This window comes from Suricata suricatta, chromosome 9 (assembly GCF_006229205.1).
Source record: "Suricata suricatta isolate VVHF042 chromosome 9, meerkat_22Aug2017_6uvM2_HiC, whole genome shotgun sequence".
NCBI classification, from domain to species: domain Eukaryota; kingdom Metazoa; phylum Chordata; class Mammalia; order Carnivora; family Herpestidae; genus Suricata; species Suricata suricatta.
Genome location: NC_043708.1, coordinates 24,096,079 through 24,111,493, shown reverse-complemented (window position 1 = coordinate 24,111,493; position 15,415 = coordinate 24,096,079). Strand labels below are relative to the sequence as shown.

Below are 15,415 nucleotides of genomic sequence, written 5' to 3'. Positions count from 1 at the left end.
TGAGGCACAGAGAGTGCAGCGAGTTGCTCCAGGTCTCCCCCACAGACACGCAGGTCTCCTATTCCCTGGCCCACCACAGGGCTGTGGATGAGGCCCCTTGCTATCTCCTCTGGTCTCCAGCCCCCAGCCTTGGTAGGGTGAGGCTGTGAGTGCCTTCTGAGGGGTGAAGGGGGTGTCCGTGAAAGGGGACAGCTTCAGCACTTTCTCCTTTTTGAGATATTTTCAAGTTACTTGAAAAAGAAGCAACTAGAAGAGCCAAAGTCACTTGATTGCCTTCCCATCGTGCCCCCACAGGGAACGCACAATTTCCCTGGGCCTCTCTCGGAGCTAAGTGCAGCTGTCCAGCCTGCCCTGGTACCCACATCTGGGATCGCCCCTGGGAGAAGACCTGGGGGGTCAGTGACTTTGGTTACCTCTCTAACAGCATCTCAGGAAGGGAGTTTTTGCCCAACCCAGCCTTATTCTGAGTGAAAGGGAGTTACCTTGTGCCTAGCTCATCAGTTGCTGCTCTTGGGACATACTCTCAGAGCCCAGAGCCCCTGAAGCTGGCTCCTGGTGCTTCTGCCTTGGGCTGCCTGAGGATCAAATCAATCACTGGGGTGACCTGTGGGAAGGGATGGGGTTCCCAGTGAACCAGATCAGAGCTGGCTGTCCATGGGGTGACGGAACAATACCAGAGAGAGATGAGGACCCACCGTGTGTCTGGTTCCTCTGCTGGCATGCTCCGAGGGTCCCTTCCCGCCCTTCTCCAGGAGGAAGGCCACTGCCCCGTAGTCCTGGGAAGCTGGTGGTGTGACCCTCCTGGATAGCCGAGGCAGGGGCAGGCTGCAGAGAGGTTCTTGGCTCATGGGAGAAGAACCACTAGCAGAGGAGCATGGCACCTGCTTCTGGACTAGGGTCCCCATTGGCCGGCACTCTCCCCTCGGCTTTCCTACCAGAAACAGCTGGGCGTGAAAACACCTTCTCCAGGTGGGTGGGAGGCCTTTGGAGACCTGTCAGGCATTTATTACAGATGAGAAGTTATTCCTGGGGACTGTGGTGTAGATTGGAGTTATCTGTCTCCAGCCCCTATGGGGAAAACAGTCTCCCCCGTGGCCAGTCTAGGGCACCCTTCTAAGACTTGGAAGGCAGGCCATCCCTCCCCAACATACCTCCAGTTGTGTTTTGGCCCTTGAAGGCTCCATTCCCCTTCCTCCACTGCCTGTGATATTTAACAGGATCCCCACGCGTGACTGGGGGCACAGTGGCCCTGGCCGCCAGCCTGTATCTTCCTCACTGACTCTCACATCCCAGAGACTCAACTCTGCCTCATCCTGGGAAGCAGCTGATGGAAGAACCATGGAGACGATGGGCATAAGAGCTCTTTGCACACAGTGTCCAGGGTGCGGGGGCCCACAGGGGAGGGAGCCTATCGGGCGTTGGGCAGGCTCACTCTGGTACCCAATGTCATGAAAACTCTCTGAGGAAGTGAGATCAGCAGCTTTTAGTGCACGGTGTTGTCTGCGGCAGGGGCCGTGTCCTCTCCTCTCTCTCTCCTGGGAGAGCCCGGTTTTCCTGGCTCGCACGTCAGCATGGGTGGTGTGGACTGGGCTCCTCATTCTTGCCATGAGCTGGCTGGTGCAACTTGTGCAAAATAGGGTTCCAGAGGGAGCTGAGATGAGAACCTGGGCAGCTCATGGGGTACCGTTTGTGTCCTTGTTCTAGATCTGTCTAGATGGCCCTGGGCAAACCAAGGGCGCCCTTCTGAAGAGCACCTGTGGCCAGAGCTCTGGATCCCATGTTTCTAGGGAGCAGAATGCAACCGAGCACCATGTTCCTTCCCAGCACCCCGTGGCTGGTACTGAAGCATGCAGAGGCAGGGTTGGGCAGGGGTGGAGGCGATGCCCGCTGTCACCTCCTGCCTCTTCCTGGTGATTTGTAATGTTCTGAATGGGAACTGAAGCCTGACCCACTTGCAAAACCAGGACCCAAGTGCCCTGGGCTCCCACAGTCTGTTTTTCTCACCCTTCCACTCTGCTGTTTTGCACGAACACCATCAAGAGAGGTCAGAAGAGCTGGGCTAGGGTGGCTGAAGTCAGGCACGGCCCTGTGCCTGCAGACCCCTGTTCGTGCCAAGCCAGGGCCCTGGCATCCTCAGAAGACCAGGGGCAGAGGGGCCAGCCCAGCTTCTGGTGGGAAGCCAGAGCAGTGCTCCCTTCACTGAGTAGCCTCGGCAAGGAAGGCGGCCCTGGAGACAGGAGGCCACTCCTCACTGTGGCTGAGTCTCCTCAGAATTGTGCTCGCCAGAGGGACACTGGCCTCAGGCCACAAGATCCTGCCAAAAGAGAAAGGCATCCTGAGGTCTTTGGAGATACAGATGAGCAAGATGGCCGGTTGGCTGGGGATATGGCTGTTTGCTGATTTTTGATGCAGATGCCTCATCACCTCAGGTGTCTGCATGGCAGTGATTTGGCCAAAGGCTGGAAATTCTGCAGGGGCAGCTGGGCGCCAGGGGGAAGTCAGCTGTGAGTTGGGGGTGGGGGGGGATGGGGCACCAGAGACGCCTTGTTGAGGAGGCACTTGGGAGCTGAGTTTCCATCTGCTTCATTATCCGCTCGCTTCACTTCTATGTTCACAATGAAGTGAAGTAGTCCCCACTGCAGAGAGCCAGAGGGAGGATGGATGGACAAGGGCAGAAGGGTGCACACACCTGCACATGCCTAGTGACTGGGAGCCCACTTCTGTTCATGTGCAGCCCCTTTACGTGCTCAGCGTGGGGCTGTCCAGGGTCTCTGGGCTGGCTGGCCACACTTGGGTGACAGCGCTGATCAACAGTGTTGATTGCCTCTGGCACAGTTTGAACTGAGATGTTCCCTCCAAGAGAGCTGGCAGATGGGGAGGTCTTCTCAGAAGCAGAGGGTGTGTAGGGGGGCACAGGGAGCAGGCGTTGGGGATGTCTGTCCTTCAGTACAGCCAGCAAGCTGTTGGGGGCCCAGGGGCCCTTCTGAGCTGGGATCTCACGTCCTCAAGCAGTGGAACAGCAGCTAAACAGTGTCCGTGCTCTGAAGACCCGGTGCCTCTCAGTGGCCCCACATTCCTTGTTATTCCTTGTAACCCTCTGCGCACCCCAGGGGAGGGGCGGAGCAGGTGTGAGGAGCCCCCCTGATAGATGGGATCGCTGAGGCTCAGAGAGGTTTTAACGGCCACAACCGCGCACACCCACCCACCCACATGTAGGCACAAAAGCGCTGAACCCAAAGTGGCTCCAGGCCAGCCTGACTCCACTGGAGTGTCCCAGAGCACAGCCGCATGGCCTCCACTCACCTGCTCTTGCTGCCGCTGGTGGTTTTGCTGAAGTTGCTTAAGGCAAAAGGACTTGGAAGTGAAGGTCGTGTGTTTCTCCCCTTCCCCTCCACTCCGGGCAGGGTGCCCAGAGCTGGGCTCTGCTGAGGACAGCAGGGGAAACGGAAGACCTGGAAGCCCTCCCCTCCCTGCCCTCATGCCCCTGGACACACTGCAAGCTTGGTCAGAGGGGCTGAATGAGGCAGGGGGCGCAGATTCGGTTTCATGGCTTCAGGGAGCGTCCCCCCAGCCCCCTGGCCTGGGGAAATGGCATGGAACAGCCAGGGCAGAGGGGACAGGAAGCAAAGGCCGGGGCTCCCAGAGCTGCCTAGTGGAGGCGGCACAGGGGCCCAAGTCCCAGTTCTGTCCTGAGGGTCTGGGGAGGAAGTCCAGGTCCTGTGGCCTGATCTGTCCCCGGAGACAGTGGAGGGAGAGAGGTTGGGAGGAGCAAGTCTATTCCAGGGCCTGGTATTGCAGCTATGTGCCTGCTTATCAGGTGAATCATCTTTGAGCCCAGCTCTAACCTAGTCACTTTTTTTTTAAGTTTATTTATTTTTTTTGAGAGAGAGAGTGTGTGCTGAAGGGGCAAAAAGGGAGGGAAAAAGAGACCCATAAGCAGGCTCAGCACAGAGGCTCAGTACGGAGGCTCAGCTCGGAAGCTCAGCTCGGAGGCTCAGGTGGAGCCAGATGCGGGGCTTGAATTCATGAACTGCGAGATCATGACCTGGACTGAAATCAAGGGTCAGACACTTGGCCGATTGAACTATCCAGGCGCCCCTGACCTAGTCACTTCTCACTGGGTCCCAGGAGCCTGCCATTGTAGACTGAGCTTGGATTTACCTTTCCTTGCCAGCCCTCCTGCTTCCTTCCCTCTCCCCACACACTCTGCTCTGGCTCGAAGTCTCTTCCTGCAAGCGGGAGGGGATGGCTCTGATCACCTTGACGGTTTTACAAAATACACACACTTGGCTTTTGTACCCCTCCTTCCCCTCACACTCACCCCAGCTCAGCTAAGAACCACCCTCTCTGGCACATCAAAGCTTCCACCCACCCCCTCCTCCCAGCCCGGTCCTTGTCCTCAGCCTCACCCTCATTTGGTCAGACCTTCCCTGCCCTTCAAAGTCCAGCTCAAATGCCGCCGCCTCCATGAAGCCTTCCCTGGATCCCAGCCAGGGGCAGTTTCATGGCCTTTAATGCACTTGTCCCATTAGAGTCTGTCTTTGGTGCTAGAGAGTGAGCTCACTGAGCACCAGGCACATGCATGCCCTCTGGTAACTTGTGGGGAGCGGGCAGGTAGGCAAGTCAACCGGTAATGACGACAGCGGCAGACATGCTGTAATAATGGCGGGACAAGGCAGCAGGGGACGTTCTGGCAATGACATTTAAAGCTGAAAACGTACATACTTGATGACCAACAGTTTTGTATCTAGGTGTATAATTACCTAGAGAAATTCACACGTGTGCACAAGGAGACAGTCCCAAGCATATCTAGGGCAGTGATGATGGAAACAGGAAAGAGGTCTCTACCTCAGTATCTTCAGCGTCTGCAATAATGGAGTAGACAACTAAAAATGTGACGTTAGGCAGCAGTCAGGATATATGTAATTGGGGGATTTTATGTTTCGTAACTTATACCACAGCAAATACACAATCTGTGTTAACACCAACACATCTGAAACAATACTGCAATAAATAGGAAATTGCAGAATAATACCATTCGTGAACATTTAATTTTAATGGAAATAACACTATTTATGATTTTTAGATACAAACATGTTGCAATATTCATGCTTGTGGTCTTTGGCAAGGGAAAGAAGCGATTGGTGGGGAAAGGAAGGACTTTTAATTTGTTAGTAATGCTTCTTTTAGCAAACGAGATCTGAGGCAAAAATGACAGAATGTTACCATCGGATAATTCCATTGGTTTTATTCTTTTAATTTTTTGTGTTTAAAATTTTTCAAAATTAGGGGTGCCTGGCTGGCCCAGCAGATGGAGTGTGTGACTCTTGATCTCGGGGTTGTGAGTCCCCACATTGGGTGTAGAGATTACTTAAAAACATAAAATCTTTTTTAAAATGTCAAAATTAAAAAAAAAAAGTAATCTTGAATGTCAGAGGAAAGGCGTTGACTTTTCAAACCAGGGAAGCCAGGAAAGGTTCCAAGAGGAGGTGACAGCTGGGCGGGTGTGTGTGTGTGTGTGTGTGTGTGTGTGAGGTTTTACGGGGTATGGGGATTTGTGACTAGGAAGAGCAGAGTGTTCAAGGGCAGGGTATGTATGCATGGACGTCTGCACTTTTTAAATGTTTATTTATTTAGGGAGAGAGTGGTGTGTGTGGAGGAGCGAAGGAGAAAGAGCGAATCAAAAGCAGAATCCTTGCTGTCAGCCCAGATCATGACCTGAGCCAAAATCAAGAGTTAAAAGCTCATCTGACTGAGTCACCCAGGCACCTCTCTCTCCCCTTGTAATATATATTATTTAAGTTTATTTATTTATTTTTGAGAGAGACAGAGAGAGAGTACAAGCAAGGGAGGGGGGTAGAGGATGCAAAGCAGGCTCCATGCTGACAGCTAAGAGCCTCCTGTGGAGCTCGAACTCATGAACCATGAGATCATGACCTGAGCCAAAGTCAGGTGCTTAACCAACTGAGCCACTCTCCCTGTACTTTTTTTTTAAATTATTTTTTAATTTACATCCAAGTTAGTTAGCATATGCTGCAACAATGATTTTAGGAATAGATTCCTTAATGCCCCTTACCCATTTAGCCCATCTCCCCTCCCACAAACCCTCCCGCAACCCTCTCTGCTTGTTCTCTATATGTAAGAGTCGCTTATGTTTTGTCCCCCTCCCTGTTTTTATATTATTTTTGCCTCCTTTCCCTTATGTTCATCTGTTTTGTATCTTAAATTCCTCATATAAGTGAAGTCATATGATATTTGTCTCTCTCTCTGACTAATTTCACTTAGCATAATACCCATTAGTTCCATCCACATAGTTGCACATGGGAAGATTTCATTCTTTTTGAGTGCCAAGTAATACTCCATTGTATATATACACCACATCTTCTTTATTCATTCATCCATCGATGAACACTTTGGCTATTGTTGATAGTGCTGCTATAAACATTAGGGTGCATGTGCCCCTTTGAAACAGCACACCTGTATCCCTTGGGTAAAAACCTAATAGTGCAATTGCTGGGTGTAGGGCAGTTCCATATTTAATTTTTTGAGGAACCTTCATACTGTTTTCCAGAGTGGCTGCAGCAGTTTGCATTCCCACCAGCAGTGCAAAAGAACTCTTTCTCCACATCCTCAACCACATCTGTTGTTGCCTGAGTTATTAATATTAGCCATTCTGACAGGTGTGAGGTGGTATCTCATCGTGGTTTTGATTTGTATTTCCCTGGTGATGAGTGATGTTGAGCATTTTTTCATGTGTCTGTTAGCCATCTGGATGTCTTCTTTGGAGAAGTGTCTATTTGTGTCTTTTGCCCATTTCTTCACTGGATTATTTGTTTTCTGGCAGGTGAGTTTGATAAATTCTTTATAGATTTTGGATACTAACATTTTATCTTATATGCTGCCTTTTATCTTATATGCCTTTTAGTTTTGTTGATTGTTTCCTTCACTGTGCAGAGGCTTCTTACTTTGATGAAGTCCCAATAGTTCATTTTTGCTTTTGTTTCCCTTGCCTCTGAAGACATGTTGAGTAAGAAGTTGCTGTGGCTGAGGTCAAAGAAGTTTCTGCCTGCTTTCTCCTCTAAGGATTTTGATGGCTTCCTGTCTTATGTTTAGGTGTTTCATCCATTTTGAGTTTATTTTTGTGTATGGTGTAAGAAAGTGGTCCAGGTTCAGTCTTCCGCGTGTTGCTGTCCAGTTTCCCCAGCACCATTTGCTGGAGATACTGTCATTATTTCATTGGACATTCTTTCTTGCTTTGTCAAAGATGAGTTGGCCATACATTTGAGGATCCATTTCTGGGTTCTCTATTCTGTTCCATTGATCTGAGTGTCTGTTTTGGTGCCAATACCATACTGTCTTCATGATTACAGCTTTGTAATATAGCTTGAAGTCCGGGATTGTGAAGCCTCCTGCTTTGGTTTTCTTTTTCAAGATTGCTTTGGCTATTTAAGGGCTTTTCTGGTTCCATACAAATTTTAGGATTGTTTGTTCTAGCTCTGTGAAGAATGCTGGTGTTGTTTTGATAGTGATTCCTCTTCACTTTTTAAATGTTTGTTGAAGAACTTGTGTTTGTCAAGCTGCCCCTCCCTTCCTCATTCTCATCCCTGACTCCAGCTCCTCTATCTCTGGGCTGTGTGCATAGTCAATAGGCTACTGTTTGAACAGTATGTGTCAATTTGATGATTTTTAAAAGTCTAAATCTAATGGGGGGCGGGTGGAATGAGCCAAATCTATAAAATTGAACATTAAAATAGGGAAATATCCACTAAGACAGAGAAAAGAGAAAGAATTCTTGAAGGATACTGTCCATGTAGATTCAGCTGAAAACCAGATGAAACTGATAGTTTTCTGAGACAATATAAATCACTGATTTGACCCCAGCAGAAGAACTAACTAGGAAGCCTCAACAGACCAATAGTAATGGAGGAAACTGAGTTTTCATAAAACTCCACCCCCCAAAACCTGAGGTTTAGCCAACTTTTAATGTTGTTTTTTTTTTTTGCCAACTTTTAATGTTTATCAAACCTTCAAGGAAGGGATGATTCCATGTTAATTAAGGGGGACCAACCATACCAGACCATAAAGAAGGAGAGGTTCCAAGTTATTCTATAAAGCCAGCATGACATTATAAAGAACACAGAAAAAGAGAAAAATTACTGGGAAAAAATCAAATTTATGAATATTGGTGCAAAATTCATAAATTAATAGCAACAAAGAGAATCACACAGCATTATGTTTAAAAAACAAATACACCACAAACATCTTAAAGTAATAAGTCAAAAGAGGTGAAAAATCACATAAACAGCTCTATAAATGCTAAACATGACTTAAAGGCATTTTATGACAAATCCAACATATGTCCCTGATAATAACTCTTCTTTTTTAATGTTCTCATCATGTTATTTTATCATTTTTTTCATTTTATTTTATTTCATTGGGGTAAGTATGCTGTTTAATCTCCATGCCCTATTTCACCCACCCCCCACGTACCTCCCCTTTGGTAACCATCAGTTTGTGCTCTATAGTTAAAAGTCCGTTTCTTGGTTTGTCTCTTTCTTTTCCCTTTGCTCATTTGTTTTGTTTCTTAAATTCTACATATGAATGAGATCATATGGTATTTTGTCTTTTGCTGACTGCTTTCTTTTGCTTAGCATAATACTCTCTAGCTCCATCCATGTTGTTGCAAATGGCAAGATTTCATGCTATTTGTGGCTGAATAATATTCCATTATATGTGTGTGTATATACACAATTGTGTGTGTGTGTGTATACTTACATATACACACACAAACACAATGGAAAATATATCATGGGATTCTATATATTTGTATCTGTATACAATGGTGTATATATACACGTATATGTATACATATAAGTATACCATATCTTCTCTATCCATTCATCTATGGATGACACTGGGCTGCTTGCATAGTTTGGCTATCGCAAATAATGCTGCAATAAACAGAGGGATGCATGTAACCCTTTGAATCAGTGTTTTTGGGTTTTTGTTTGTTTGGTCTATACCAAGTAGTACAGTTACTGGATCATAACGTAGTTCTAGTTTTAATTTTTTGAGGAGCCTCCATCCTATTTTCCAGAGTGGCTGCCATAGTTTGCAGTCCCACCAACAGTGCAAGAGGGTTCCTTTTTCTCCATGTCCTCCCTAACACTGTACTGTTGATTTTAGCCATTCTGACAGGGGTGAGGTGATAGCTCATTGTAGTTTTGATTTGCATGAACCTGATGATGAGTGATGTTGAGCATCTTTTCATGTGTCTGTTGGCCATCTGTATGTCGTCTTTGAAGAAATGTTTGTTCATGACTATATTTTTTTAACTGGATGATTTGTTTTTGGGGTGTTGCGTTCTTTATATATTTTGGATACTAACCTTATAATGGATATGTCATTTACAAATACCTTCTCCCATTCAGTAGGTTGCCTTTTAGTTTTGTTGATTGTTTCCTTACTGTGCAAAATCTTTTTATTTTTGATGTAGTCCCATAGTTTATTTTTGCTTTTATTTCCCTTGCCTCAAGAGACATATCTAGAAAAATGTTGCGGCTGATATCAGAGAAATTACTGCCTGTGCTTCCTTCAAGGATTTTTATGGTTTCAGGTCTCACATTTAGGTCTTTAGTCTATTTTGAATTTATTTTTGTGTAGAGTATAAGAAAGTGGTCCAGTTTCATTCTTTTGCATGTGGCTGTCCAGTTTTCCCAACACCATTTGTTGAAGAAACTACCACTTACCATTGGATATTCACTCTCCTCTGCCAAAATTTAAGTGGCCTTATAATTTTGCATGTATTTTGGGGTTTTCTGTTCTGTTCCATTGATTGTGTTCGTTTTTGTACCAGTCCCATACTGTTTTGATTACTTTAGCTTTGTAATATAACTTGAAATGTGGAATTGTGATAACTTCAGTTTTGTTTTTCTTTTTCAAGATTGCTTGGGCTACTCAAGGTCTCAATTTTAACTCTTATTTAATAGGAATAGATGGATATTCCTTAACATAATTTTATGCATGTGTGTGTGTGCATGTGTGTGTGCAGATATACACACATGCAAGGGGGAAATGACCACTATTACCTTGAACATTCTTTAATAGTTTTCTAGAAGTACAATCCAATATAAATTTTGAAAGTAAGTTATAAAAGGAGGTCAATTTATCAATTAAAGTTGTAGATGATAAGAATGACCACCTGAAGGAAAAAAGAACAAGGTCATCCCCTGAAAAACTAGGGGAAATAATAAAAGACTTTAGTAAGATGACTGCTAATAAATATTAAAGACAACAGTATATAGCTCTATTACATACAAACGTTAGACTCTTATAAAATATAATAGAAGGAAACATTTACAATAGCAGTAAAAGTGCTAAACATGATTAGAAACCAGTCTAACCAGAGGTGGCAAGAACAGATCTTATTATTGCTGCTCACTCCTGGTTCTCCAGCACTTAGAATAGGGCCTGGCAATGGTCATAAATATTTGTCAAGTGGTGGCACCGGCTCACAGATGGACGGAACAGAAGTTTATCCAGACAAAGACCTACCCACATCTGATAGTGGCGATCACAGTAATGACCAACGCGGAGTGGTTCCCAGTGCCAGGCACCGTCAGTCACCCCTCACCCCTCACTCGTAGCCTAGCACGTGGCCGATTCTGGAGCACAGTCGGTGTGCACCGGGGAAGAGTTCGTGTTCTGCTGCCGTTGGGTGGGGTGTCTTGCTTCTGTGTGCTGGGACCAGTCGGTCTGTGTTGCTGGGTATACATTCAAGTCCTCTATTTCCTTATTGATCTTCTGTCTGGTCTCTCTTCCCGTTATTGAAAGTGGCTTATTAAACTCTGCTACTGTTACTGAGTCACTCTTTCTCCCTTCCATTCTGTCTATCTGCCTCACATCTTCGGCTGCTCTTCTGTGAGATGCATTATATTTATAATGATTATAACTTCCTGGAGAATTGACCCTTACATCAGTATATAATATCCATCTTGTGTCCTGATGCAGTGTTGGACTCTTAGTCTACTTTGTCTGATGGAAGTATGGCCACCCCCCCTTTTGGTGACCATTTGTAGACAGGGTCATCCCCCATCCTTTTGCTGGTGGCCCATATGTGTCTTTACAGTTAGCTGAGGACAGTCTCTTGTCGATAGCACATACTTGCATTCTTTTTGCACCTTTTACCTGCAATATCTCACTTAATCCCCGCAATAGATGGTGCTGTTGTTGCCACTTTCAGATGAGGAAATCAAGGCACAGGGAGGTTAGGTGACTTCTCTTAGATCCAGTGAAGCTAGACTTTGAACCAACACTTGATTCAGGTCATGCTTTTTGTATCCGTCCTACTACCATAGTTTAATTGAGATTTTGAATTTAGAGGGAGGGGTAGTTGGGTGGAGAGAGGGAAGAGATTGTTCATACATGACTTTGGGACAACTATTTGGCCCCTTGGGGGAAAGAAAGCAAGCTGGGCCATACTACATTCCTTATGCCAAAATATATCCTAGAAAAAAAAAAGATTAAAAAGAAATAAAGAAAACCCTAATGGTACTAGTGGGAAACATGGGCAAATATTCTTAGGATGCTCTGGTAAGAAATACTGTTCACTACAGAAAAATCTGAAAGTTTAGGCAAATGATGGCATAAATAAAGTAAAAAAGAATATGACAGTTTACAATACACATGACAAAAAGTTAGCCAGTTGTCTTAGTTTAGAAAAACCTTTTAAAAATCAGTAAGATAAATTTGGAAAGGACATAGGCAGTTCACAGAAAAATAAATGCAAAGGCCAATTAATCAATAAACATGAAAATAACGTCTGCCCTTTCTGATAATTAAAGAATTGCCCATCTAAACAAGATACCGTTTTTCAACACCCACCCTGGCAAACTTTAAGAACTTGATAACACACGGCGTGGTTGCCGAGGGTGTAGCAACCGGCACTCATGCACGGCTGGGCGGTTCAAACTGGTCCATCTTCTTGGGAAGACAATTTGAAAACATCTCTCAGAATCCGAGGTCCACCTAACCTTCGGCTCCTTACCCCTACGGATTTATCCTACAGCTAACTTCACACATACGCACGAAGGTTATAACCAAAGATGTTTTTTGCAGCTTTGCACAGCAAAAATGGTAGAAACAAACAACTTAAACATCCATCAACAGGGATGGATTCACATAAATTATAAGTGCGTTTCTCAGTGGAACGCAGGAGCTGCCACAAAAATGAAGGATCTGTGTGTGCTGGCATGCAGGGATGTGCGGCGTATGCTAACAAAACGGAGTACCGGAAATATGTTCCCGGCTGAGGTTAAACTAAAGATGCGGGTGTCCATATATATATTTGTCAATATTTATGGGAACATTTTTGCAGAAATGCACAGCAGGAAATGTGGCTGTGTTTGGGAGTGGAGCAGAAGTTTGGGGTCACAGGGGGACGTTTCACTGTGCATTTGATTTTTTTCCCCTACAAGCATGTTATTTTCAAGAATTTAAAAAGAAAAAGAAAGCAATTAGAAAGGGAGAATACCATTTAAATGCCTTACCCTGGACTTTTTAAATTTGTTTCTCAGTGGGTTCCCCTCTTGTTACATTTGTAATTTTAAATCTGGAAGGGCCAGAGAGATGTCTCCAAAGGAAATGAGGCCCAGTGAGGTTTCAGCAGCTGCCAGGGGCCCCCGGCTAGTCTGCCTGCAGAGAGGGGGCTCCTATGATGCTACTTGAACCCCTCTGCTGGTTATGCCCCGCCCCCTGAGCTCCCCAGCTCAGTGTTGCTGGCAGTGTCTGGGTATCCAGGCTGAAGCCCCCCAGTGTGGGAAAGTGGGGTGCTCCAGGTCACCAAGAGGGAAGTGGCAGAGCAGACCTCAGTGCTTGAACTCCTAGAACAGTGCTCCGTCTGTAGCTTCCCTTCTCCCAGGCTGGTGTTCACCTGGGGTGAAGGATGGCTCCCTGGCTCACCCACCTAGGGATGGGCAGCTGGATGAGGAGATAGGGGGCAGATTGGGGGGGGGTCGTGGCTGTATCTGGGGTGCCCCTCACCCCATGAGAACTCCCCTGAGGCAGGCCTCATGAGAGATGCTGATGAGCATGTTGGGCCTAGGCCGCTTGGCTGGGAGAGGGGCCTTGGGGAGGCCAGGGAGACCTGAGAGTGCTTTGTTGTCCCTGCGCTACAGAGCCTTGGAGGGGCCACCTTCGTCATCAGGAACCAAGCAGGGACAAGGCTGGGCCGCTCAGAAGCACCCGAGGACCGATCCAGGGGAGGGAGGGCCCGTGACCACCCATCTGCCTGAGGCACAGACCTCACCTGCAGGTCCAGGTAGGTGTCCTCGCAGCCATTCCACCCAGCAGTGCTAAGACCCTCGCATCGGCTCTCTCGGGTTTAGGATTGTGCCTCCGTGGCCTGTCACTTTCCAGCCAGTGCTTGGGTGAAGGCTCTCTGTCAGCCCCCTAAACCCACACCCTGATGGAGGTGCAGGAAAGCCCAGTCCTCTCCCTGAAAGGCACTGCCACAGGTGACCTTGGCTCCCAACGTCTCCTGCCTGAAGAAACGCTCCCAGGCTGAGCCCTTAGCTGGGTCCCGAGTGGCTCCTGCCCAGCTGATCCCAGTTTGGGACGGGCCCAGAACACAGCCAGACACAGGGACTGCGACAGACGGATGGTATCTCCATAGACTCTTAGAGCTGGAAGGGATCTTAGAGATATAATCCAACCTCAGTCTCTTTTAACCTCCCAAGCATGACATCAATAGTGTTGTTGACAGTGTTGTAGCTGAACATCTCCAAGGAAGCAGCTGTCATCTCGTGAAAACAGCCCAGAAAGCCCTTGGGTCTCGGCAGCCCTTTGCAGTTCAGCCCTTCTCCCTTTCCACGCTAGAGAGCGTTAAAGCCAAGCTAGCATCGCAGTGAGGCTTTTCCCTAATTTAAGTCAGTTAATAAAATCAAGAAGGGAGCAGTGCCTGGGTCATGATCTCACAGTTCGTGGGTTCAAGCCCCACATCGGGCTCTGTGCTGACAGCTCAGAGCCCAGAGCCTGCTTTGGATTCTGTGTCCCCCTCTCTCTCTGCCCCTCCCCTGCTCATGTTCTCTCTCTCAAAAATAAACAAACATAAATAAAGTGAAGAAGGGATTGGGTAGTCAAGACAGGCTCTCACAATGATAAGATCTCTCTATCTGACAGTCTCTAAAATCTTTTTTCCACCAAAGAAGTTAACGCTGTGTAAGCGATTGGCCAAGAACACTGACTGTTGCCATTGTCGATAAAAGTGATCATAGGTCTAGATCTTTCCTGTGCAGATCAAAGTGCTTGATGTTCACATCTCTCTTATAGTTTCTTGGCCCGGCCTGGGAGAGCTGTCCAGGGGCGGAGTCTTAGCCACAGGCAAGGAGTCCACTTCCATTCTTCTGGCCATGCCACCACCCCGGCCCCTGCTGGCACTTTGTCCCTCTGGTCTAGACTGCCTCAAAAGGCAGCCTCGGATAGTGGTGGGGAGCGCAGGCTCTGGAGCAAGGAGGGTGCACAGCCATAAGCCTTGCGATCTCTGTGTACACCAGCCTCTTCGTGTGCGAAGTGGGGATACCAGCAGTCCCCTGGCTGATGTAGAGACTAGAGTTCATATCTGTAAAGCACTTGAAACACTGTCCAGCACTCAGTGAGTGCCTAACCTGTCTTCACTCTGGTCATTACAAAAGCCACATTCTGCTTCCTGGTTAACCTCCTTAAAGCAGGGCAGTCATCTCTCTGCTCTGCTCCAAAATCATCCATGGCTCCCCATTGCCCACTCAGTGACTGTGTCTAACCTGTCCTTTAAGGGCCTCAAAAGCAGAAGCTTTATTGTTTTCCTTGCACATAGTAAGGGATCCGCCGTGTTTGCTGAGAGGGTGAACCCTCAAGGAGGGTGAACCAAGAGCCTAAGGAATGGAAGCATGGCCGCCGGCAGCCCCCCAGCTGGGAGCTTGATCCAGGCTCTTCTGTCTCCCCAGCTATGCCCAGGCAGGAGCAGCCCTGGATCCTGTCGCTGCATCTGCCCAGGAAGCAGATATGGTTTCCCTTGGCTCTGCGGGGGCTTCATATGCAGGGGGTGCCCTTTGGGCTCCAACCCGCCTCGTTCACATCAGAGCAAGGAGACCGTGCTCGGCCACAGGCCAGAGCAGGCAGTGACCACAGTTACAACTCACACTCAGATGAGTTCCAGCCGGGGGGGCGGACACACCGCGTTTGTCCTCACCCTTCCCTGGGACGTGGCCAGAACCACAGCTCCCATAGCTCAGGTGGGAAGCCTGAGGCATCTCGGTCAGGGAGCCTGGCAGCCCCCCATCCTACACCTCACTGCTTCCCTGGCAAAAGGGAGGCTCATACCACAACCAGGGCACTGGGTTGGAGTAGGACAGACTCCTGTCCCAAACCAGGCTCCTCA

At 47.5% G+C, this 15,415-nt stretch overlaps 1 protein-coding gene across 8 annotated transcripts in view; it reads left to right on the top strand.

Moving 5' to 3' along the window:
• Positions 1-15,415, top strand: part of TMEM63C (transmembrane protein 63C) — a 128,324-nt gene that overhangs the window by 62,244 nt on the left and 50,665 nt on the right. For 6 of the 8 annotated variants that reach the window (XM_029950842.1, XM_029950844.1, XM_029950843.1 and 3 more), the window contains exon 2: positions 13,176-13,318. The exons of the other annotated variants lie outside the window; for them this stretch is intronic. The gene's annotated coding sequence lies outside the window, so the exon portion shown is untranslated. The remainder of the gene's footprint in view (positions 1-13,175; positions 13,319-15,415) is intronic. 8 annotated transcript variants of the gene reach the window in all.